At 38.3% G+C, this 27,343-nt stretch overlaps 1 long non-coding RNA gene and 1 pseudogene across 1 annotated transcript; one reads left to right on the top strand and one right to left on the bottom strand.

Moving 5' to 3' along the window:
- Positions 1-483: 483 nt before the first annotated feature.
- LOC126625474 (DNA-directed RNA polymerase IV subunit 1-like) lies at positions 484-27,176 on the bottom strand (annotated as a pseudogene).
- Positions 3,513-6,485, top strand: LOC126626424 (uncharacterized). Its single transcript, XR_007624681.1, has 8 exons — positions 3,513-3,676; positions 3,805-4,140; positions 4,625-4,698; positions 4,909-5,046; positions 5,155-5,297; positions 5,466-5,524; positions 5,973-6,036; positions 6,234-6,485. It is a non-coding gene; the product is annotated as an uncharacterized LOC126626424 (long non-coding RNA).
- Positions 27,177-27,343: the final 167 nt, after the last annotated feature.

The following is a 27,343-nucleotide window of genomic DNA, read 5'->3' as shown; positions in this document are numbered from 1 at the left end:
GGATGATTTCCTCCATGCTGTTAGTTTTTTATTCATTTCATCCAAATTTATGTTAAATGAAAGTATGTGCACAACATGTGAAGATAGTTCGGACGTTTTGTTTGTTTTTTTTTTTAAATAATTGAAAACCCTAAATTTTTTAAATGTTGACCTATGCAAATCTGTGTGATTCTATAACTTTTGTTTCTGAAGGTCTAGCAAAGTTACATTTTTGTCCTCAAAAGAGTCACGTTGTGTGCACGTGATAAGAGTTTACGTTAATTTGGATAGAATCTATGTAAAACTAACGGTAGGGGTGAAATCGGCCAAATAAAATAGTTTAAGTCATTGATTTTTCCATTAAAAAGTTTAGGAAGTAAATCGAAAGTTAAGTGAAAGTTCAAGGGGAAATCGGCGATTTACCCTTAATAATTTTATCTCATTGAATAATAACTATGTACAACATTGGCGCATCATGCAGTATCAAAATGTAGTACAAAAATATAACCACATTGAATTATAATTAAAACTCAAAAAACAAATACATATAAAAACACGATTGATTAAGTTGTCACAACATTTTTCTGTTTTATCAAATTATTACAACAATAAAAGGGGGGCTTAAATCCAGTGCCAGCTTCCCCTTGCTACTTCCACTAGATCTCTTCTGCCTGTTTCTAAATGTACGGCAAACAAGTTCCAATAGAAGTAGCGAAAGGAAGCATAGAGCATTGGAGCCACAGAGACCTGAAAACAAAAGCTAAAAGAAAAAAATGGCCGACTTCGCCAACCCCTCTTCAAGCTCGAAATATTCTGTTTCCCTTACAAGTTACTCTGGGACGGAGCAATGAACCGATCTGAGATGGCTCATTTCGTACCTGAGAAGCCTGTGTATGAACAAGGATTGCAGCTTTGATAAAGGTATCGGAACTTCAAAACACCGTCTCCTTGAGATGAGTCGCTGCCCTTTGTATAGTTAGACTAGCAAAATTCATGTATACTAACTTTATCCGCCGGTGCTGCCCAGGCAGTAACTTTTGATCCAAATTCTTGGGGGCTTCGGATTCTGAAACATCCACAGCTAAATAAGGTGAAGGGTCCATTTTGAAGATCTTATTTCTCTAATCTACACCTACTGTACATGCTTGGACACCGGAAAATATACATGATATGGACCGGTTTATTCAGGTCCATGGTCAAACCATTTTGACTGGTAGCTCTTTACCCTCGGAGGTGCTACAGTATCAAGAGCACCCATCACGCACTTGTGGTACGAAAAATCTTCAACTGTTCCATCTGTTCGTACTACCATAAAGCAGCGTGCGCCCTCATGTTTAGGGTGAGAACCGACCTATAAAAGATAGGAAAGAAAATCATCATGAAACTATATAGCAGCTAAAGGATGGAATAATCAATTTTATCTAATGTAGAATGGATGCTAAATTGGCAATGTATTTAGCAAATTAATGCCCACTGAAATTGCATTTTTTAGGTCTTTGTTGATTGGCACTTAAGGTGCATCGCCTGGAAAATGTCATTGCTAAGCATCTTTACGCTTAAACCAGCAACAGCTAAATGTATTTAGCGAGCACTTTTTGTATTGTCAAGTGATTAATATGCATAAAACTGCTGAACACAAAAACGTACATCTAAATCAAGATAATGTACCTTTATGTCTTGAACTCCAGATCCCATCTTATGCATTCTATGGGGATGAAAATATAAAGCTGTCATCAGTTTTGACTTGTCCTCATCATTTAGTGTTTCATTGATGGGATACCTACATTCACACGAGTTAAGTACATGTGAGTAAATCAATTGCTTTCTTTTTTCATTTGAAACCACTGGATTCAATATAACTCAGCATTTAATACAAGGAGTGCTCCTAAAAATTGTATGTTGGGAAAAGACTGTTTGCAAGAGAATATCAGCATCCCTAAATGTCTTGACAACGAAGTGCTCAATGTCTCATTACAACTTTCAAACAACTCGAGCATTATGGAATAACTGTGCAAAAATGCCATCATTACGTTTGAACTTTGTACCCCATAAAAAAGGCAACTAAAAAACAAAAATTTGAAAAATAACCAAATCCGACGAAAGAAGGTGGCCAAAATGGAGCATTGAGGATACTGCTTTATGTCACTAACAGCAGATGTGGCATAAAACTCCTTCAGAGAAGTATAATTCAAAGTGATATAAAAGGCGGAAGAAGTATATATTCGCTGATTTTGGTCTAACAAATGAACAGGTGGGTGATGATAAATTGATAATACTACCTAGAAATTGCAACATGACACAAAAGCTCAAGATATGATCAACCTTGTACGGGGAAGTCAAAGCAGTATCATGCAATGAAAGAGACAAAATGGACAGGAACATCCTAGGGGGTTAACTTACGTGCGTAATATGTGCCTCCATGTCTGAGACCACTTCAGAATATCGTTGAACTTTAGATACTTTTTAATGACTGATCTAGAGATGTTCCAAGCATCAGGCACTTTAACTTCATTTTCCTTAATGGAACCAACTTGGCAGCCGAGCATGTCGTAAACATAGAGTGGCTTGGATAAGTTGAGCCCCTGATGATAAAAGAAGGGAATAAGAATTATAAAATCTAGGTGTCCAATGTTCATTGAAGTGATAATAAGCCGAACCTATTTAAAAAAATTAGATTGATGTAGCAATGTACGAAATTATATATATACTAAAAGAGAAAAACGCCTGAATCACTATTCATAGTACAGTGGATTTCTGATTTTGCCCTCGCTTATTTGTCTATTATTACAACCTTGCCCCTATTGCTTTGCTGTCAAATGCTTAACAGTTTCGCGACGCGTGGAAATTCCGGAGACTTCTTTGTTATTTTTCCCTCACCATTTGGCTGTTTCCTCCCCCACCGCATAATTCTTCTTCTGCTGCCAATCCATAAACCACAACACGAATCCGACCGCCTCTTCTTTCCCCTTCACTTTCACGGTTCCACCCCAACATCATCGGTAAGCTTTGAAACGTTTTTATGGGTGTGAATTTCTGAATGCATGTCTAACTTTGATTATAAAAGAGAAAAACGCCTGAATCACTATTCATAGTACAGTGGATTTCTGTTTTGCCCTCGCTTATTTGTCTATTATTACAACCTTGCCCCTATTGCTTTGCTGTCAAATGCTTAACAGTTTCGCGACGCGTGAAAATTCCGGAGACTTCTTTGTTATTTTTCCCTCACCATTTGGCTGTTTCCTCCCCCACCGCATAATTCTTCTTCTGCTGCCAATCCATAAACCACAACACGAATCCGACCGCCTCTTCTTTCCCCTTCACTTTCACGGTTCCACCCCAACATCATCGGTAAGCTTTGAAACGTTTTTATGGGTGTGAATTTTTGAATGCATGTCTAACTTTGATTATAAAAGAGAAAAACGCCTGAATCACTATTCATAGTACAGTGGATTTCTGTTTTGCCCTCGCTTATTTGTCTATTATTACAACCTTGCCCCTATTGCTTTGCTGTCAAATGCTTAACAGTTTCGCGACGCGTGAAAATTCCGGAGACTTCTTTGTTATTTTTCCCTCACCATTTGGCTGTTTCCTCCCCCACCGCATAATTCTTCTTCTGCTGCCAATCCATAAACCACAACACGAATCCGACCGCCTCTTCTTTCCCCTTCACTTTCACGGTTCCACCCCAACATCATCGGTAAGCTTTGAAACGTTTTTATGGGTGTGAATTTCTGAATGCATGTCTAACTTTGATTGGAATTTGGTTGTTTCCTCAATTTCCATCAACCCTTCTCACAACTTCATCTAAAATGTTCTGCATGTAAGATCTGTGTTCGTGTAGGTCATTTCAAAGGGATTTCAAGCTGGGTTGCAAAGATTTGATTCAAGTTTGTGAATTTGGGTAAGAAATTAAGAACCCCTAATCTTTTCTTAAGGTTTTAAATGCCACATGCATCACAATAATCCATTCAAAATCACAATTTTCCTCCGTGCTTCCTCCGTTATTTCTTCACCATCAACCTTACGACAACTTCCTTGCCGATTCGAGCTGCTCGCCCATGACATGAACGCCGCCTCCACACGTTTGACTCGCTGTACGTCCTTGGCTTGCCGCTCTCCTTATCTCCCGGTGATTCATTCTCCTCATTGGATTCTATTTGGGTGAGTTCTTGGTTGATACTTGCCCCCATGATTTTTCAATTTGGTTTTTTTGGGTGTCTTTAGTCGTTGTGTTGATAAATTTTTTCTGCGTTTTTTTGCTTTTCGTTTGTGGTTTTTTAAATTTTTTTTGGGGATTTGATGAATGAATTTGTGTGGGAGTTTTTGAAGTTTTATTAATTATGTTGTATTTGGGCCCCTGGGTAAGCTTAGAAACCTTTGTAGATGTCGCATGCACGTAGATTTTTCTTCAAACATATGAAGAATTGTTAGTCTGATGTACAATTTCCTCTCCCACCCTTGGAAAATCAACATGCACAGACATTTTAGAATTCTTCATTTAAATTTTCAGGGTTTTGGACAGTTTTTCTTTTAAAGTTATGGGTTCTTTAGATATGTTTTTTTTTGTTATTTGAATTATTCATTTAATTTTTGAGATCTTTTAGCAAATCTCCAAATTGACTCATAATGATTAGGCTTGAAACAGATGTTGTAAATCAGTTTTGGTGGAGGAGTTGTTCCGCAGCCTCAAGAAGAACAGAGGAATGTTTTTGAAATAAGGTCTGATCGAAACTTTTGTATAAAATTTCACAATTTTTGAGTTTTAAGCCATTCAAATTGGTTTGTTAAGTAGGTTACCTATTGAGTTTTAAGCCATTCAAATTCACATTTGCCTACATTAATATATTAAGTAGGTTACTTATTGATTTTTATTTTGGGATTTTCTGTTTTTCATGGTTTCCTAATCCTTTGTCCGACTTGAATGTGTAGCTAAGCATACCAGCAAATCAAAAGGTTTTTTGAGATGGAGGGGTGCTATGGCTATTCCAATAGTTTCGGTACTGCTGGCATGGGTATTAATCATTGTGTTTGCCTGCTAGCGGCATAAGAAAAAGAGTAAAACAAAAGGTATGAGAAGTAGTCATCCCCTCTAAATTGTTTAACGGTTTGATCTAAATAAAAGCAATGCAATTTCATCTTAATGAATGTCTACAATTGGTTCATGTGATAGCACAGACTATGTGGAGATAGATGAACTTGAGGAAGCGAGGAGACACCCCGAGTTGCAATATTTCGGTCTGAGCACCATAATAGCAGCCACAAATAACTTCTCACCCATTAACAAACTCGGCCAAGGGGGTTTTGGCATTGTTTATTAGGTGAATCCCAATTCAGAAGTCCTACACATTTTACAATTGAATGATTTCTTCTAAGCATTATACAGTAATTTTGTTCTGTTTCTTCAATTCTACTATTTTTTTTATCTTATTTTATTTTTTTATTTTAAAGCATGAAAGCCTAATAGTAATACTGATTCATAACTTCAGGGCCACTTGCCAAATGGTCAGATTATTGCTGTAAAATATGTAGATTGCACTTGAACAAGGTTTGTTTCTTGAATCACATTCATTAGTTAGATTATTAATGTGCTTCGATAGGGGTTTTCAATATGATTTTGTAATTTCCCTTGAGAACTGTTTACACGTTTCCATATGGGTTTTTTGAACTACAGAAAATTTTGTCATTCCTAAGATTTAATTGTTGTTATTGTATAGTTTAATTATTTTCCCCTAATATGATTGAATGGTAATTAGTTGTATGAATTTGGCTTTGACCGTTCTTTCTCCTCCTTGGGTTCTATTTCCGTCTCTGACCCCGTTGAGCTTCAGTTGAGCTCGAGTAAGCAGTCCTAACGCCCAGCCTTCTTTTAGGTCACTCAAGGATAATTGGGATCAAATATTCGCATTTTCATTGTTTGAAGTAGGAAGCACCACTTTTTCCTCTAATTTTGTTTCTTCTGAAACTTAACGGTTCTGATTTGAATCATCTTGCAGAAGATTGAGAAACAGAAGGTTGGAGGACTAGATGATCAAGCACTGACTTATTTTTAAAGAAAAGGTAAACCACGAAAATCCCAAAGTGATATCCCATGACCTACAACTATTTTTGTATTTGATTAATTTAATTCTTAATATTTTTCCGCGTTGATTTATGTTGAACTATGTCTGAAGGGTGGCCTTTGTTCAGATTGAAATACAAAATTAAATCACATTTGATCAGTTAAATCACATCTATATTAATGTGCAAATTTGCAGGACATTGACTATAATATTCACTTAGTCAGTTCTCTGTATTATCCTTTCTTCAACAGGGGTTGAGAACAATATTTAATATGTAGGTTGAATTGATTGAATATTTGGTTTTGTTGGTTGAAAAGTTTAATATCGTTTATTTGTATGCTCCAATCTTTGGTTGACGCTGTTATGTGGAAAAGACCCCATATAAAAGATTAGAGATGTAACTGGTACTTTGTCTATATTCCTGTAATTTGATTGTATATTGTTTTATTTATTTTTGTAGGTTAGAGTTTTTATTTTTTATGGGTTTATTGAATGCGTAATTCTCTCAGCATTTGACAAAGTAAGATTTGGGAGAGTGAGAATTTGTAATTACCTTGAGATGAATTCTTTTCATTGCATCTACAAAATATTTAACATCATCTACTAACAACGCTTGGCTTTCTAGCAAACAAATAACAGAAGGACCTCCACACATTCCTGAGCATCGCTTTTATTTAGTGGATTACAGTGAATTGTTATCCCATGTAGATAAAGTTGAAATTCTCATAGGTAATTAAACACATTTATAAACATACATCTATATGCCATTTTTGTTTGCCAACATTTTTTCATCCTATAATCTTATGATATTGGATTGCCAAATTGCAAGATGTTGTGGGACACATCACAGCAGTGCAACCAGACAGTTTTGAATCCCGCAGCGTCGCGCGGGCTTCACTGCTTGTATAGTGCTAAATTTGATTGTACGTTGCTTTATTATTTTGAGATATCTACTTATAATTAACTGCTTTAAATATAAATTTAGATCAAACTAAATTGCTGAAGATATCTACCCATAGTTAAAACTCTGGAAGTTTTGATAAGTTCACAGATCCGAAAAAACAACTTAAAAGTCATCACTATAATGTGAAGGGACTTGATAATAAAGCTACATGTTACTTTAAAAAAAAAAACCATTAATGGTTCAGATTAGATTTATAGACAACCTCGTCATTGAAATCCAGCATAATTTCAGCAAAGAACAGCTCAAGATGTAACTTGTCATGGAACAAATGCCTCGAAATTGAACCCCATAATCCTCTGTTTTTCTTGAACCGAGGCGAGGAATGCTAAATCTCTTTTTAGCCAAAAGCCTACTCTTGGGTCCCTCAAAACACCTTAGTTGGCAGATTAACCTGATTTACCACAATTAATTAGAGCATAAAAATGAGCAAGAACAGTCTAAACTCTACCTTCTGAGAAAATAAAACTTCAAATTGCCTGCCAGTCCCCGAAGAAGGAGGCTTTCCCCATGCCAAGGCTTCCAAACTCCCCGGAAGTTCATCCAGAGCTCCAGCCTTGGCTACTTTCACAAAGCAAGCACCGGGAGTCTACACGACGTTCCAGAATGATTGAGTGAACTATGACTAAATTAACCTTATTTGAACGTAAAAAATGCATAGATAAAATAAATAAACCAAAAACTAAGTACGGCTCTTACTGAGAAACACGCTTGCATGAATGGCGATGATACAGATGTGTGTTCTTGTTGTTGGGCAGTGCCTTTTGCATTTAAACCCACAAATTCTCCTGTGGATGATAGGCAATCTGCTGCAAGGATCAAATGTTCGGGAAGTATTTTCTTTCCGATGTCATTACATGTACTCTCTAAACTCTGCAATTAAGGGTAAACAATGAAAAAGACGTAGCATCGATTTCTGTTAGTTTATAAGTATATATGCTGAAATGTAATAAGAAGTCAGCTTTAAATATTAGCCCTTGGATCATAGTCCAAGTGTGCAGCTAGGATGTGATCTTAGATTAAGTAATATTTACTCTTGCTACATGTGCTAAGTGTGTGGGTATGAATCAAATAAAATATGCAGAGTCTTTTCTTCTTCTTCGAGCTTAACTCTCTCTTTCTCTAAAAACTCTCATTCTCCTCTTCTTCAGTACTCATAGATTGATTGGAACTTACATACAAGATTACAGTCTGTATGCTAACATGGCCTCAGAGCCTAGTTTGATCAATTGATACTGGGCGTTTGGATCTGTGAAGAGTGTTACCCAGAAATCGAGTTGTTTGTGATCTGAGTCTAACATGGCAGGATCGGGTAGTAGTGAGGTGAGAACACCGATTTTCAAAGGTGATAATTATGAGTTCTGGAGTATTAAGATGAAAACGATTTTCAAATCTCACGGACTGTGGGATCTGGTTGAGAAAGGTTTCGAGAGTTCAGATTCGAAGGATGATGGTGAATCTGATGGAAAGAAGAAAGAAAAGGAGGAATCGAGCAGTATTGAGAAGCTACCTCTAGCTGAGAGACTGATGAAAGATGCTAAAGCTCTGGGTCTGATTCAAGGAGCTGTTTCAGATGAAATATTTCCCAGAATCTCTTATGAAGAAACTTCAAAAGGCGCATGGGATACTTTGCAACAAGAGTATCATGGTGATAAACAGGTTAGAAATGTTAAATTGCAAGGTCTTCGTAGAGAATTTGAATATACAAGAATGCGAGATGATGAATCACTTTCTGTCTATCTTACAAAATTATTTGATCTGATAAATCAAATGCGGAGTTATGGAGAGGAGTTATCTCGAGAGAGGATTGTTCAAAAGTTATTGATTAGTTTGCCATCAACTTATGATTCTATATGCTCTGTTATTGAACATTCGAAGGATTTGGATGTGATTGAGGTACAAGAAGTTGTAGCTTCCTTGAAGAGTTTTGAGCTATGTCTAGATAGACATTCTGAGCACAAAACTGAGAAAGCATTTGCTAGTCTCAATGTGAATCCCAAACCAGTCAAATTCACTGGAAATCAAAGTGCAAGGTACCATAAGAATTGGAAAGAAAAAGGGAAGAGGTGGGATAACAAACCCACTGATGGTGCTAGAAATCCTTGTAAACATTGTGATAAGCTACATTTTGGTGAGTGCCGATTCAAGGGTAAACCAAAGTGTTATAACTGTGATAAATTTGGTCATATTGCAAGGGATTGTAATAGCAAGAAACCAGTGCAACAGGTCAATTATGCGAATAAGGTAGAATCTACACCCACCATGTTTTATGCTAGTAATCAAACTAATACTAGTGTAAAGGACTGTGATGATGTATGGTATGTGGATAGTGGGTGTAGTAATCATATGACTGGAAGGGAGAATTTACTTGTGGATATTGATAAGAATGTAACTGCAAAAGTTGAAATGGGTACTGGACAGCTTGTTGATGTAACTGGTAAAGGGAGTCTAGTAGTTGACACTAAACTAGGCAAAAGATATATCAAGGAGGTTATGCTTGTGCCTGGACTGAAAGAAAATTTGCTCAGTGTGGGTCAAATGATGGAGCACGGTTATTATTTGGTGTTTGGAGGTCACAAGGTGGAAATCTATGATGATAGCTCATATTCCAACATGGTTGCTAAAGTTCCAATTAAGGGAAATCGAAGTTTTCCAATGAAATTACAGACTGGAATACATATTGCTTTCAAGGCAAATGTATGTGCTTCTACTACTATGTGGCATAAAAGGTTGGGACACCTAAACATGAGCAGTTTGAAATTGATGCAGGAACAAGAAATGGTAGTAGGATTGCCAGACATCAAAGTAGCTAAAGGAGTATGTGAAGGTTGTGTTCTCGGTAAACAATGTAGAGAAGCATTTCCAAGGGAAGCTAATACTAGAGCATCAATTCCTCTAGAGCTTGTGCATAGTGACATTTGTGGCCCGATGCAGACAACTACAAAAGCTGGCAATAGATATTTTCTGACTTTCATAGATGACTGCACCCGGATGTGTTGGGTTTATTTTTTAAGGCATAAATCTGAAGTTCTAAGTGTGTTTAAAAAGTTCAAAGCCACTGTGGAGTTGCAGAGTGGTTATAATCTAAAGCAGCTTAGGAGTGATCGAGGAGGTGAATACACTTCAATTGATTTTAACAAGTTTGTTGAAGATGTAGGCATGGAAAGACAACTTACCACTCCATACACACCACAGCAAAATGGTGTGGCAGAGCGAAAGAACCGAACTATTGTGGAAATGGCTAAGTGTCTCATGTTGGAGAAAGACATCCCACTTGAATTTTGGGCTGAGGCAGTTAATACCTCAGTGTATATTCTGAATAGATGTCCAACCAAAGCCTTACATAAGAAGACACCTTTTGAAGCTTACAGTGGGAGAAAACCAGGAATTAAGCATCTAAAGGTGTTTGGTTCTTTGTGTTATGCTCATGTGCCAAGTCAACAGAGACAAAAACTCGATTTGGCAAGCAAGAGGTGTATTTTCTTGGGATATGGTAGTTGTGAGAAGGGATATAGACTTTATAACATTGAATCTGGAAAGGTGACTATTTCCAGAGATGTTGTGTTTAATGAAGAAGCATGTTGGGACTGGAATGCACAAAAGGAAAGAAGGGAGAGTATCCAGATCATTAAAATGTCTGCAGGAGAACAAGACTGTGAAGGAGGTGCTTGTGATTCTGAAACACAATGTGAAGTCAGTGAAGAGATTGTTGGGCCAAGCTTAGTTACTGAGCTATCTGATCAAGAAAGAGTGACAGGTCCACAGGACTTTGATCACACTCCCCTCAAGTACAGAAACATTGCAGATATATATGAGAAGTGTAATCTGTGCATTATAGAACCCGAATGCTTTGAAGAAGCTGCCAAGGATGAATCATGGCAGAAGGCTATGGAAGATGAAATCTCTATGATTGAGAAGAATCATACTTGGGATCTTGTTGATAGACCATTTGATAAACCAATCATTGGAGTCAAATGGGTTTATAAAACAAAACTAAATCTGGATGGTTCAGTGCAGAAAAACAAAGCAAGGTTGGTTGCAAAGGGTTACTCTCAGAAGCCTGGAATCGATTTTAATGAAACTTTTGCACCTGTGGCAAGACTTGATACTGTGAGAACATTGGTGGCCCTTGCTGCACAGAAAGGATGGAAATTATTTCAGTTAGACGTAAAGTCGGCATTTCTAAATAGAGTGTTGAATGAAGAGGTGTATGTGGATCAACCATCTGGTTTTGTTATACAGGGCAAGGAAGACAAAGTGTACAGGCTCAGGAAAGCTTTATATGGTTTGAAACAAGCTCCAAGAGCTTGGTATGAAGAAATAAATTCCTATTTTGCAAAGGCTGGATTCCACAGAAGTCCGAGTGAAGCTACTCTTTATATCAAGACATCTCACAGTGGCATTCTCATTGTGTCACTATATGTAGATGATATTATCTACACAGGAAGTTCAAAGGAAATGATAGCTGAGTTCAAAGGTGAGATGATGAGACAATATGAGATGACTGATCTAGGATTACTTCATCATTTCCTTGGTCTTGGGGTATTGCAGACAGATAATTACATCTTCTTGCATCAAAAGAAATATGCAAAGACTTTGCTTGAGAAATTTGGACTTAGGGATTGCAAGCCGGTTGCAACACCATTAGCTATAAATGAAAAACTTACAAAAGTAGATGGAAGTGATCTGGCAGATGAAACTCTATATAGACAAATGGTGGGAAGTTTGCTATATTTGACAGCAACAAGGCCAGATATTATGTTTGCAGCAAGCTTATTGGCTAGGTTTATGCACAATCCTACCAAGAAGCATATGGGGACAGCTAAGAGAGTTCTGAGATACATACAAGGCACTGTGAACTATGGAGTTGTTTATGAGAAGGGAAAAGGAGCAGTGTTGGTTGGTTATTGTGATAGTGATTGGAGTGGAAGTGAAGATGATATGAGGAGTACATCCGGCTATGCATTCAATCTTGGTTCTGGTGTGTTTTCTTGGGCCTCAATCAAACAAAGCAGTGTTGCTCTTTCAACCGCAGAGGCAGAGTACATCAGTGCAGCAGAAGCTACTGCACAGGCCATTTGGCTAAGATTTGTACTCTCTGATTTCGGGGAAGAACAAGCAGAATCAACTAAGTTGTTGTGTGATAATACTTCAGCCATTGCCATATCAAAGAATCCAGTTCATCATCACAAAACCAGGCACATTAATCGGAAATTCCATTTCATTCGAGATGCACTTCAAGATGGTGAAATTGATCTGATATACTGCAAGACTGAAGAGCAGATTGCAGATATATTCACTAAAGCTTTGGCAAGGGATCGATTTGAATTACTGAGGACAGCTTTGGGAGTAATTTCAGCACATCACTTAGAAGGGAGTGTTAGTTTATAAGTATATATGCTGAAATGTAATAAGAAGTCAGCTTTAAATATTAGCCCTTGGATCATAGTCCAAGTGTGCAGCTAGGATGTGATCTTAGATTAAGTAATATTTACTCTTGCTACATGTGCTAAGTGTGTGGGTATGAATCAAATAAAATATGCAGAGTCTTTTCTTCTTCTTCGAGCTTAACTCTCTCTTTCTCTAAAAACTCTCATTCTCCTCTTCTTCAGTACTCATAGATTGATTGGAACTTACATACAAGATTACAGTCTGTATGCTAACAATTTCATGATCTTATCATACTTTTTGGTTAAACTATTCATCCACCTGCACCCTACATTCCTACTTCAAGGTGAACCCCATTCCCCACCCCTGCCACACGCTAGTTTCTTATCCCATCCCGAACCCATATAGCCTAACTATAAGCCAGGGTGCACAACCAACCTTTAACCACTGTTTCAAGCAGGAAAGGTATCACCAAGTCTCGAGCTTTATCCAGCTGTTCAGAAGAACTTTTGTTGTTTTCAGCCATAGTGACAGTGATGCAAAATGTACCATTATCTCCGTTGCAAGTGTAAGCTGCAGAGCAGTCCCTGCCATTTATCAGCCAAGTTAAATGGGGCAGTAAAGATCCATGAGAGGGATTCAGTTTGAAGACAGAAATGATTGATGTTGTAGCAAATAGGTGTGGCTGAGAGTAACTGCGGCCTTTCCCTGCCTAAGGTAAAGCAAGATGGAGAAGGCCGATTGCTCACGGGTAATGGATCGTGATGTGACAGCATAGTAAAACAGAAGGAATTTATGCGGAAACTGTAAATGACTCCTAGATCCAGTTGTAAAAGCAAGTAAAAGACCAAGAAAGCTAACAGCTTACTTGCTTGTAATCAGCAAACTGTGAAGAATAGCTTTTAGTTCCAGTCTGACAGAGTTGCACCTCGCATAAAGGGAGTTGACAATGGAACGCATCTTCAGTCTTCTCCTCCTCACAATTTCCTGAATGAAGTAAAATTATACCAGAGAATAGAGCTTGTATAAACCAAAAAATGTTACATGTGACATCTTCTACTACCTTGCCTATGTGAAAGTGAGTAACCCATGGGCTGAAACGCTTTTTGCTCTCTTTGTGGGAGGAGAAGCTGATACCAACATAATAAAGAAATTAAAAAACGTAAATTAAACAAAACAGAAAAGAAAATTAAATTATAAGAAGATAAAACAATGAGCAGTGTCTGACATTATCATAAAAGTAGAAACAATGTCGGAAAATTTCAACCCCTCCAAATAATTCTTAACTTCCAAGGCTGCATACTCGAAGCCGTGCCTCTGTCTTCCAAGCTTCTTAGACAAATATAGAGACATGGTTTGCTTGGCACTGCTTTTCTTTGAGCCACATTCCGATATGTTCTGTACAATTAAACCAGTTCAGAAAACTGACACGTATTTCCAGAATAGTATAGTTGAATCTGTGTTAATAAATCGTCAATTTATAAGCATGGTTGTTGTATCTAACTAAAAGTGATATATTCAGAACCAAATAGAGAGAGAAGAGAGTACCTTCAAATTTAGCAGCGGGGAAGTTTCAAGAAGACTAACTGCCTGATCTAGAGCACTGTATGCAGCCTCAGATATCGCACAAGCAGACAACAAGCCAACAGGTTCGCCACCTACACCATCACAAGCAGCAGCACTCTTATCATGTGCGGTACTGGTGCTATCTGGCAAGGATATTGTTCGCGTTAGGAATTTTCATCGGGGATGTTTCCTGGTCGACGAGCACACAGCTCCCCTGGAGGTTGGCGCCGGTTGAGGGCTGCTGTCGGGCTTCTGCTTCACTATCAGGCGTTGTCGGGCAAGTCTCGTCGGGCAAGTCTTGTCGGGCAAGACTCTTCGGGCAAGGCTCGTCGGGCAAGGCTGAAAAAGAAGGACATCGTTAACTTTGAGAGGTGCCTTTGTGGGGCCTTAGGTGTAGGCCTTGAGGCTCACAATCAAGGTTAACATTTAGGTGCTCAGGCGTGCCACTGCCATCTTTAGCATGGCAGATGTAAAATGGATGTCGTGTTTTAGTTGTATATATGTATGTATCCAAGAAACCGTGTTAGTTATAACAAGTGCCTTTGTGGGGCCTTAGGTGTAGGCCTTGAGGCTTCCCATCAATAACTAAACCGGTGCTCGAACACATCATATCTGTTCTCGTGATTGCAGGAGTTTTCTAACTATTATACTTCTGATTACCCGAGTCCAAAAAGTAGAATGAACCCAAATAGGTGCCTTTGTGGGGCCTTAGGTGTAGGCCTTGAGGCTTCCCATCAGAGTTCGTTCTTATACTCAAACTCTCTAGATTGCAGAACGGAATGAATCCAAATGGATGCCTTTGTGGGGCCTTAGGTGTAGGCCTTGAGGCTTTCCATCAGAATCCATTCCATGTTCAAGCGTTCTATGGTAATCATAATATAATAGAAAGAAAACTAGAGGGTAGGTCGATTACTTGCGCCCCAAGTAACTTCGGACTTCTCGTTTATCAAGGACTGTCGTGGATGGGTTAAGTCCACATAAGGTTCTTTTTTATGCCTTGAGGCCAAGGACTTTTAACTGATCAGATTTACATGCCCGAGGGCTTAGGACTTGGATCTGGTTTGAACACTGACGATATATTCAAATCGGATTCAAGTACTGAGAAAGCCTCTTAATAGTCATATTGCTAGAAATAACTTGCATATAACTGGAAGTATACAACATATTGAAAAGACAAAAACAAAACAAAGAAGGTCGGGCAAGGTTAAACCTTATCAGGTAAGGTTGCTCGTCTTGTAGGTTCCTATTTTTGTAGTTTTGTCAAAGGTCTGAAAGCTTAGAGGGATAGAGAGAGAGAGATTACAAAAGATGAATCGATACTACAGCAAGGTTGAACAAGGTAGCAAAGCTATTACAAAGGTTTGAAGGGAGGCTTATCCCGCGAGGGATGAAGGTTTGTCCTGAGAGGGATGAAGGCTGACTACAGCTTTGTTTTGAAGGCAAATCTGGCTTTGAGCAGAGTTTGTGCTTACATTTGTTTGTTTGATTGAGTGTCTCTATTCCTGGTTTTTCTTTCTTCTTATATAGACAACTCGGCTTGGTCTTCTGTAGCAGCAGCCTTGCCCGAATGTGGTGTGAGGATGATGACTCATCAGCTTTTTTACATGTAATGCCACCGTGAAGTGCTTTATGGGCTGTGTAGGTGATCTGTCCACACCATTTGGCCTTTGGGTAGGTAAGCAAATGGTTTTCATGAGCTGCACCAAGTCAGAAAAAACCTTTTTCTGCCTTCTGGGCTTTGACTGGGTTCTGGCTATCTTTCCCTTTGGGCCTCCTTTTGGGCCAGCTCCTTCCTTGAGCCCAAAGTTCAAGTTTTGATCCAAACAGATATGTCATAGGAGAACTGAACAACCTTGTTCCCATATGCATTTCTCACTGTTCCATCATAAGCAGTGCACAAATCCCGCATGAAAAACATAAGCTTTCTTGTCAAAGTCCCAAGAAGATCAGCATTTCCACTAAAAGAACTATCTCGACTTGTTACTGAATGAATAAAACATTCTAACGGATTTAAGCCTGTCAAGAAAGAGCTTTCAACCACAGCAGATGGGATGTAGGACTCAACGCATTCAGCACTTCCCTCAACCTTCTGATCTGAACTGATTACCTTTTGATTATTCCACGCAGCACACGACAACTGGTTTGGAATTCTGAAAGATAATGGATCTAGTGAGTTTTGCAAACCAAGGCACATACTGTGTAGCACTAATTTCTGTATGTTACCCTTACTTCCAGCCTTAAGCATAGTCATCAAAGAGTTGTCCATACCCACATATTTGTACACTAAATTTGAATATCCCGAAAAACATGCTTGAAAGCATCATGAACAACCTGACTAAGGGCAGCAGACTTCTGCTTCTCGTGACAGAAGTAGTCGACATCCGAAGTCACGAGACTTTGATTCTCTTCAGCACATCCCATAAGAAGTTCCCGACTACTATCCACCAACAACTGTTTAAATATACGTACCTGCTCTGCTTCTCTCAACCCACAGAAAATTTCCTCCATCAAGTTATTCCTTGAGCATGAGTCAGAAGTGAGGTATAAGTCCGAGAGAGAGACAGTCAAACCCATCATTGACAACCACTCACAAAAAACTTCCTGAGCAGCATGTAGGAAGTCAAGTACCTGACCTTGGCAATGTTTAACGAGACTCTGATAAAGATTTCCACTCATATCTCGCAACCACGAAGAACCTTCAGAGGATAGCAGCTCCCCATTTCGAATACAAACTCCATCTGGAGCAAAATCATAATAAAAACCTGAAGGTAGGAGCATGCTGAATACTTGCTTTCCAATCCAAGCAGTGTTATTAAGTGAAGGAGCTTTAATTATTGCCATTGACGGCAGTTCATTGCAACTGTTGCATTTGAGAACAATTCAAGAGAACATCATCCTCCAGGATCAAATGGGCAGCAGTTAAGAAGTAGGTTGGTACCGCTCTGCACATTAATCAATTGCTTATTTAAAGCAACAAGTTCGCTAAGCTCAACTTTGGCCTCAGCTGATTGAGGAACATAGCCATGAAGGCAATCACCATCAAAGTCACCACAAAATGGAGAGCAACAGAGTGGGTTTATAGATACAACAGGTGCTGCCGGAAGTATCTTGACGAATAAAGCAATGAGGGAGTGTTGATGTATTGATGGATGCCTATTAATCAACAAAATGTCTCATTCACTCAGAGGCCTGTAAATAGTATCTCCCATCAGCAATTCGTCTGTCTGGCGTACGAGAATGATGCTACCTTTTTTACGAACATGCATCACTTGTTTGTACATTAGGCGTAGATTGCAGATGGCACCCAACCTTTCTAAGTTCCATCTGTTCAGATTCTCAACTATCTGCATCCTCTCTGCAATATGAGAGGGTATACCAATTTCACTGAGCTTAATGTTTGGATCACCAACAACCACCATGTGGAAACAGTGATCAGTTCTCTTCCCAAGAAAAACATCTTTGATCCATCTCAAACCAGATGATTTTGAACGATCATCTTTAACATTTTTTAGCTGAGCAGCAATCAAATCATTGCCCGGTTTCTCTGAGTTCAACTGCATGTAAGAAGGATGAACATAAGCAAGAACTGTATTGTCTTATCTACACAAACACAGGGAAAAAACAAATAAACTGACTAGCTTGCCTTGGAAATTTTCAGGCATTCCAAAACATGAGAACCCAGCTCATTAGCTACACCTTTGAAATCGAAAAGTTTCCTATAAGCCCTGGTCCGATGGTCCTACAATCATTCATACAAGCAGGCATAAAAGACAAGAAAAAACAAAAGTCATGAATTATGTGGTAATTTTCCAACCAAATCAATCCAGACAATCAAAGTAGTGAAAAAACTTACAAACATCAACCGCTGCCCATTAGCAAAAGCATGCATAAACTCTGTCACGCGATGACTATTTGGAGTTACAAGGAATAAATCCATAGAAAGTGAATCTGTCATTGGGACAAACTTCGCAATGAAATTTGGATCAACATCCTTCAACAAATGATGAACCTGAAAGCCAGAAAGAAGGCGTCATGTTTATGAGTGATCTGCGTAAGAACTAGAAAGTGCGGCATTAATGTTACAAAATTACGAATCAATCAGAGAAACAACAATTATTTCTTGAATTTATAATCCAGAGAAAGATTGTATGTCTACTTTGACGGTTCATATGGTAACAATTTGTTGTAATGGTTAGTTAAGACACAAACCTCCCATCAATTTATTTCTTATCCTGCATTCCATATGCAATAAGGAGAAAATGAATGCTAACCATTTTAGTGTAAAAGTGGGTACAAACAACCTTGGTTTTTGTTTTCTTACACAGAGTAATGGCTCAAGGAGGAGAACATCGCATTAAAAAAACAATTTCATAAACTTCATAATTCCATCTCCTAATGGTAATACCCAAATGCTCTAAAATGTACTCCACTCCACACAAGAAAATATGTAGGCGTACATGCATTCATAATTTCATACATACAGTTATGTAAGCGTGCATCACTGCACGTCCATGCATAAGCATGCATCTGACTGATTTATCAGTTTAATGAATTTATGAAGAAGGAAAGTAATTATGAGTTTGAAGAAATTGTCTCATTAAAACCACATTAAAAAATGCACATCAATGTTAATTCTATAACATTGTCCAATTAAGACAAGCATATATAAGAACTACAGTTACCTGCGCATGAGATAGAATTCTTTTGTTTGGTTTAGTGCAACTCTCATCTTGATGTGCATCTTTTGGAATAAAATCCCAATAGTCAGAAGGCAATATTCCGCTTGCTTCCATGATAGTACAACTTCTTTTAAAGAGTTCTCTCGTAGAAACTCTGAACTTCATTCTTGGGTAGCTTAACGAACTTCCCTATTAATTGAAAAGTTCGATGAAGTTACAAAGGTGTAGACAGAATGAAACTACACTCAAAGAGACAAACAAACTCACCATACAATATTTGCAGCCCTTGCGCTCCTGGCGCTTTCTCTTAACAGTTACAGAGTTAGCACCCTGATGCATGCGTAATAGGAGATAGTAAGTAACTACTTCTTTCGATAGCACACACGAGAGTTATAGTTTAAAGTGGACAACTAGAACTCTCACATATAGCTTAAAAAAGTAATATAATTTCATACTACAACAGTATATCTGGAATCTGAAACCATGTGTCACCTCTGAATGCTGCTTTCAAGCGTATCATGCTACACTTTCCAATAATTTACATAAGAAATCTCCTTTAACAGTAAGAATTACAACAAATTCTACAACAATTTTCAGAACGAACATACATATCACCCTTCAACCTTTAACCATTAAGGAAAATAAATGGCAACAAATGTTCAATAGTGCCAAACTGTAAGTCACATCTCAGTGATCAGCACAAAAAGTGTGGTAGCTGACCTTGACCTTAAAATCCTGCTTAACGGATTTACATCCTACACAAATCTTGTTTAAGATTTGAACAACTTCCACAAGATAATAAGGATGAACTACTGAGCATGGAAATTGGATACGCCCATAATGACCTAGAAATTAAAACGATTGATTAAAACCAATTCCAAAATTGAAGACAACCACATCAAGAACAATGTTAAATGTTTATCCACACCTTCACAGTTCTTTAACTTGTTTTCGGCACCACAAGTATGTTAAGTTTTTAGTAAGCTGATATATACAGGAATTGGATTTTAGAGGGAGCTGAAAAGACAGAGAGAGTGAGAGGCAAGGTTTGTTCACAACTGCAACTCTACTCCACTGCAGAGAGCAACATTTCATTCATATTCATTCCTTTCTTTTACATCAGACATCATAACCGTTCAATTACATGAGCCAATGTGATTTTGACACATGGCAAAACAAAGCATATGAGCCATTCAAAAAGAGTCCTGATCTAAGACCATACACTTGGCATATGAGCACAAGTTATCACATCATAAAACAGCTACTCAATAGAACAAAGATAAAATAGATAAGTAAATCATTTACTAACTTGAAATTAGTAAGCACTCAAGTTGTTGAATCTGTCTTTGGGAAGAGCCTTGGTAAAGATGTCTGCAATTTGTTCTTCACTCTTGCAGTAAATCAGATCAATGGTACCTTCTTGAATTGCATCTCGAATAAAGTGAAACTTCCTGCCAATATGCTTGGTTCTTTGATGAAACACAGAATTCTTAGACATAGCTATAACTGAAGTGTTGTCACAGAATAGCGATGTTGCTGCAGCTTGCTCTTCTCCAAAGTCCTTGAGCACAAACCTAAGCCAAATGGCCTGAGATGTTGCTTCAGCTGCACTAACATACTCTGCTTCTGCAGTTGAAAGAGCTACACTGTGCTGTTTGACTGAAGCCCATGAGAATGCCCCACTTCCAAATGAAAAAGCATACCCTGAGGTGCTTTTCATATCCTCCTCAGATCCACTCCAGTCACTTTCGCAATATCCAATCAGCAAGGCAGATTTTCCATTCAAATATTCAATTCCAAAGCCAATTGTTCCTTGAATGTACCTTAGGACTCGTTTAGCAGCTCCATAATGTTTCTTGGTAGGCTTGTGCATAAATCGTGCAAGTACACTAGTAGAGAACATAATATCTGGTCTAGTTGCTGTTAAATACAGAAGACTTCCAACTATTTTCCTATACTCACACTCATCTGCAGGTTCACTTCCATCTTCTCTTCTCAGTTTATCAGTTGCAACCAATGGAGTGCTCACTGGTTTGCAATCTTTGAGCCCAAATTTATCCAAAAGAGTTAGAGCATATTTTTTCTGATGTATAAATATACTCCCTTTCAATTTGAGTTACCCCCATTCCAAGAAAGTGATGAAGTAAACCCAAATCTGACATCTCATATTTGCACATCATTTCAGCTTTGAATTCTTCCATCATTTCTGCATTGCTCCCTGTGTACACAATGTCATCAACATAGATTGACACGATCAAGGTACCAACACCTTCCATGCTTCTCACATATAAAGTTGCTTCACTTGAGCTTTTGTGAAATCCACAGTGAATTAAATATGTGTCAATTTCACTGTACCAGGCCCTTGGTGCTTGTTTTAGACCATAGAGAGCCTTTCTCAGCCTATACACCTTGTCTTCAGCCCCTTTAATCACAAAACCATCAGGTTGATCAACATATACCTCATCCTCAAGAACACCATTCAGGAAGGCTGATTTAACATCTAATTGCCACAGTTTCCAACCTTTCTGTGCAGCTAGTGCAATGAGTGTTCTAATAGTATATAACCTTGCCACTGGTGCAAAGGTTTCATTAAAATCAATCTCTGGTTTCTGTGTGTAACCTTTGGCTACAAGTCTTGCCTTGTGTTTTTGAATGGAGCCATCAAGATTCAGCTTTGTTTTGTATACCCACTTCACACCCACAATAGGTTTACTACTAGGTCTGTCAACTAATTCCCACGTGGAATTCTTTTCAATCATCAATATTTCTTCTGTTATAGCCTTTTTCCAAGCATCATCTTTGACTGCCTCACTGAAATCTTCAGGTTCAATGATGCTCATGTTGCATTGAGCATATACTTCACTCAAACTCTTCCATTTCTGTAGAGTATGATCATAACTTCCAGAGATTGGAAATGGAGAACCAAGTGAACCAGGTTCTTGAGATGCTTGCAGATCTCCAGTTGATTGTGATCTCAGAGGAGACTGCATTGACTGAGGTGAATCACTTGAATCTGGATCAAATTCAGATATCCTTGAGCTTCTTTCATCATTCCAAGGACTAGGAACTTGAACTGATTCATTAGTTTCCCAGTCCCATATTACTTTCTCATCAAAGATTACACTTCTTGATAGTTCAACCTTTTGAGTTCTCAAGTTGAAGATTCTATATCTTTTTTCACAATTTCCATATCCAACGAATACTCCCTTCTCACTAGTTTCCTCCAGTTTGTGTCTTTTCTATGAAGGAATGTGAATATAACACATGGAACCAAATATCTTCAAATGTTTGACACCTGGCTTCCTCCCACTAAATGCCTCAAATGGAGTTGTGTTGTTCAGAGCACTTGTTGGACATCGGTTTTGCAGATACACAGCTGTGTTGACAGCTTCAGCCCAAAACTTCAAGGGAATCTTCTTTTCAATCATCATAGTTCTTGCCATTTCAATTATTGTCCTATTCTTTCTCTCTGCAACACCATTTTGTTGTGGAGAGTAGGCAACAGTCAATTGCCTTTCTAATCCCATATCTTCACAGAACCCTAAAAACTCTAGAGATGTATATTCTCCACCCCTATCACTTCTGAGTTTCTTGATTTGATAGCCACTATGTAGCTCAACCATGGATTTAAACCTTTTGAAAATGTTGAAGACTTGAGACTTGTGCTGCAAGAAAAATACCCAACACATCCTAGTGTGGTCATCAATAAATGTGAGAAAGAATTTGTTGCCTCCTAGAGTAGTTATCTGCATTGGGCCACATATATCAGAATGAATAAGTTCTAAAGGTTGTGATGCCCTCCAAACTTTTCCCTTGTCAAATGATTCCTTGTGACCCTTCCCTGTAGCACATCTAGAGCAAACATGCTCAGAGACTTGTAGTCTAGGTAAGCCCTGCACCATTTCCTTCTCTTGCAGAAGCATCAAACTAATGTAGTTTAGATGTCCATATCTTCTGTGCCACAACTAAGATGACTCTTCAACAGTTGCTCTATTAGCCATGTGAGGATTAACATATTCCAAACTTAATGGAAAGCATCTGTTTCCTTTCATTGGAACACTTGCAATCAGATCTTCCATCTGTCTATCTCCATAAATATCAACCATGTAATCACCAAACACAAGCCAATGTCCATGTTCTACCATCTGCCCTACACTCAATAAGTTTTCATCCAATCCAGGTACAATCATAACTTCTTTAATATACCTAGTCACACCTTTCATCTCAATCACCAATGTGCCTTTGCCTATTGACTGCACTAAATTTCCAGTGCCCATTTTAACTCTACACTTCACATTCTTATCAACATCAATAAGCAAGGATTCATGGGAGGTCATATGATTGCTATATGCACTATCTACATACCATATATTCATACTTCTTCCAATAGTAGCAGAATGGCAGGCATAAAACATGGTTGCAGATTCTGTTACCTGATTCGCATAGTTTACAAGTTTTCCAGACTTGTTTGGTTGATCACAATCCTTGATGAAATGACCGAAACGATTGCATCCATGACATTTCGGCTTCCCTTTAAACCAGCACTCACCATAGTGCAGTTTATCACAATGCTTGCATTTTCCCTTAGACTGATCGGATTTTCCTCCTTGATCATATTTGCCACCTCGATTAGCAAGATTCTGAGGTTTAGGATCCCATTTCTTTCCTTTTGATTTCCAATCCTTCTTTGGTTTAGAATTACCAAACGAGAGATTTGGTTGGGTTCTTTTCGAATTCAGATTCAGAGTACTGAAAGCTCTTTCAATGGTACTCTCAGCATGCCTATCAAGGTGTTATGCAAACCCTCTTAATGCTGCAATCACCTCTTGTACCTCAATAGTTTCAATATCTTTAGTTTGTTCAATTACATAACAAACAGGATCAAACTCCTTAGTTAAGCTTATGAGCAATTTCTGAACTAATCGCTCTCTAGGTAAATCTTCCCCATAACCCTTCATCTGATTTACCAACTCGAGAAGACGAGTGAGATACATAGACAGAGTTTCATCATCCCTCATCCTTGTGTACTCGAAATCACGGCGTAGACCCTGCAACTTGATGGATCTCACTTGCTTATCACCATGAAATTCCTGATGTAGGATATCCCAAGCACCCTTTGAGGTCTCTTCGTTTGAGATTCTGGGAAAGATGTCATCCGAGACAGCTCCTTGGATTATACCCAATGCCTTAGCATCCTTCATTAGCTTGTCGCTCAGAGAAACTCTCTCCGACTCCGATGAGCCTTCATCTCCAATCTTCTTATCCTTCGATTATGAAATTTCAAACCCCTTTTCAACTAAATCCCAGATTCCATGTGATTTGAAAATAGTTCTCATTCGGATCTTCCAAAATTCATAGTTGTCACCATTGAATATTGGAGCCCGAAGATCACTACCACCAGATCCAGCCATTTGAGACTTGAATCGACAAACTGAGTCGGAAATTTCACGTTGGATTTCCGAGCACAGCACTCACAGATCTTACGCCCCGATTCCAGATAGAACCTGAGCTCTAGATACCATGTTAAGTTTTTAGTAAGCTGATATATATAGGAATTGGATTTTAGAGGGAGCTGAAAAGACAGAGAGAGTGAGAGGCAAGGTTTGTTCACAACTACAACTCTACTCAACTGCAAAGAGCAACATTTCATTCATATTCATTCCTTTCTTTTACATCAGACATCATAACCGTTCAATTACATGAGCCAATGTGATTTTGACACATGGCAGAACAAAGCATATGAGCCATTGAAAAAGAGTCCTGATCTAAGACCATACACTTGGCATATGAGCACAAGTTATCACATCATAAAACAGCTACTCAATAGAACAAAGATAAAATAGATAAGTAAATAATTTACCAACTTGAAATTAGTAAGCAATTTACTTTTCAACAAAGTAGAGCACAGGCCGGATGGATTTGGAAGTCCGAACCTAGGATCAGTGACCTCACTGGCTGTATTGATTGGTGTTTCTTCAGATATCCTCAGCTGTTACAGAGTTATAAAGTATTAATAAATTCTTATCTGATATAGCAAACGCATCATGCTAAATAGAAACCATGAAACCAATAACCCCTTCACACGTTTACCCATACTAAAATGTTCAAACACATTCCAGAAGTAGATTTCATACATTAAAAATGCCTATGAATATAAATAACACTGGACAAACAAATGTGAAGGTGGAAGGTATCGTGTAATAAAAGTGCCAATACAACTTAATGAGATGATAAAAGAACATAGTTCAGAGAGACCTATTCACAGTAGCATATATGGAAGGAATATGGTTCCCACTCCAGGGAGAAAAAAAAACAAGTGTTTAATCTTCAAACTAAATACGAAATGTCTAAAGAAAAAGTCATATACAAGATAGTCTGAGTTGTATAAATTCAAATGCCACACCAATAGCAAACATCATGTTTTATTGTCACGTGCTAGTCAAACTAAAGTTCAAAATACATGCATATGCACAAAAGCAGCACTATTACATTACATGATTACTAGGAAACTGGAAGGCATTTAAATGGAGTATGAATACAACTTATTGAGATGACAAAATAACTAAACTTGGACACCTAATTGATACATATGCGGATAAAATGGTTCGAGTCTAATAATAAAAACTCGCTAACAAAACTGAAAGAGTACCAACTAGACACAAGAAAATATGTATAAGGAAGCACATAAGAAAGGGAAAAAAAATACTTACAACGTCTTCCCCAGTTGTAACATTTAGACGTATGGCAGTTATGATACCAGATCGCACTGGCTCTTCTTCATACAATTCACTGTCCATGGGGTGTGATTAACCCCTTCTACTTACAAAAAATAATGCAACCTGTAATGATAGCCAGAGCGTTAAACAATGAAGAGTAGATAACCGCAAAAGCTTACTATATAACGAAAAAAGGGCTTCCTGTGGAAATTCATAGTGAACAGCCTCCAAATTTTTGTACACATAGTTTAGGTACTAACGGTGAGTTCAATCACAAGTTTAAGGTCAGCAGGGGGAAAAGTAACATACATCTACGTATGCCTTTAACTGTGTGCTACATATATACAATGCCAAAAGATGACCTTTGGAGAAAGCTGATATCAGTAACAAATGGTGTTGATCCAATATGAAATTATCCTGTAAGAAACCTCTATATGGGAAAATTATACCAATCCTTGAAACAGGTAACAAGTCAACGTCAATAAATTACTTGATTTGATAACTTGATTTGCGTTGCAGACACATTTACAGACACATCCTGAAGCATCCATATCAAACACGAAATTGAATGGAATTGCATATAACAGCTGTGACGCATAGATATTATGTCCACACCAGTATAGCAATCGCTATGCTTATGAGTTACAAGTTCATGGCTAACAATTTCATTTAGCATTTAGCATTGCTAAGTTAAAACATTGAGCTGGAAGCTCTAACTCCTACCAGTACAGAATGTGTGGTGGCACACTCAAACAATGAAATATACATGGAAATTAGTCACAAACAGGGATTGTCCGTTGAATTACCAAATGGCCAACAACCGCACTCCATAAACCGACAATACACACTTCCTGCTTCAGTGATCAAACCTTAATCAATAAACTACCGTTCAGCTACAAAAAGAAAGGTAATACATGATTTCTTTTAATATATTCAAATCAATTAATTACAAAAAACCATGACAATACCATGGGAACAATCATTGTAACCTGAAAACCTAACGAAACAAAATATTTATTTGAAAATTGACCACATACCATCATTGTTAATCAATCTCATTAACCACTAAGCAATAGGAAAACAGCATACCTTGCTTTCACCAGCTTATATGTTCATATATAAAACAAAATTACATCAGATACACCAGAAACCATTACAATTGTCTCCGACACGCTAAAATTTAAGCATTTCAATCAACAAATCTTACAAATAACACAATATTTCAATCCACATTGTACAAAGGTCCATTCTTTTCACCCTCCCCAAATGATCAAACCCAACATGCAGAACACCAGAACCAAATTTTACCATGCACATTGCCAAAACCATCAAATTCCAACAAACCCACAAACCAGGATGTTAAAAAACACAAGAAAACAATCTGATCACCCCAAAGAATCAAACTTTCACATAAAAATTCAATGAAAGCACATAAACAAAACAAGACCCCGAAGAAACAACATGATCATACATGTAGCAGCAATCCCATCAAACCAAAACACCAAAGTTCTAAAAAGATACAAAATTTCAGACAGGTTTCTGAAAAAGCATGTGCCCTTTTTTCCAGAAACAGAAAGCCTTGCTGTAAAACTCATAAAAAAAGCTGACCCAACAGAGGAAAATAGCAAAAGAAAGCAGGACTGGGAGACACAGAGAGAGAGAGGTTTTTCTTACTGTAATGAGTAAAACGACGCACTGGTTCGCTGCAGTCAACCAAAAGACGACGCCGAGTTCAAGAAGGGGACTTGGAAGAAGACCGAGACCGAGGCCGAGGAAGAGCTTCGTCTCTTTCTTACTTGGGTTTGGGTTTGTGTCAGATAAGAAAGAAGCCCCCTGTTCGCGTCAGGAATTTCCGTCGGGGGTGTTTCCTGGCCGACGAGCACACAGCTCCCCTGGAGGTTGGCGCCGGTTGAGGGCTGCTGCTTCACTGTCGGGCGTTGTCGGGAAAGTCTCGCCGGGCAAGACTCTTTGGGCAAGGCTCGTCGGGTAAGGCTG

The sequence above is a fragment of the Malus sylvestris genome, chromosome 6 (genome assembly GCF_916048215.2).
Source record: "Malus sylvestris chromosome 6, drMalSylv7.2, whole genome shotgun sequence".
Lineage (NCBI taxonomy): Eukaryota > Viridiplantae > Streptophyta > Magnoliopsida > Rosales > Rosaceae > Malus > Malus sylvestris.
This window is presented reverse-complemented; position numbering and strand designations above follow the sequence as displayed.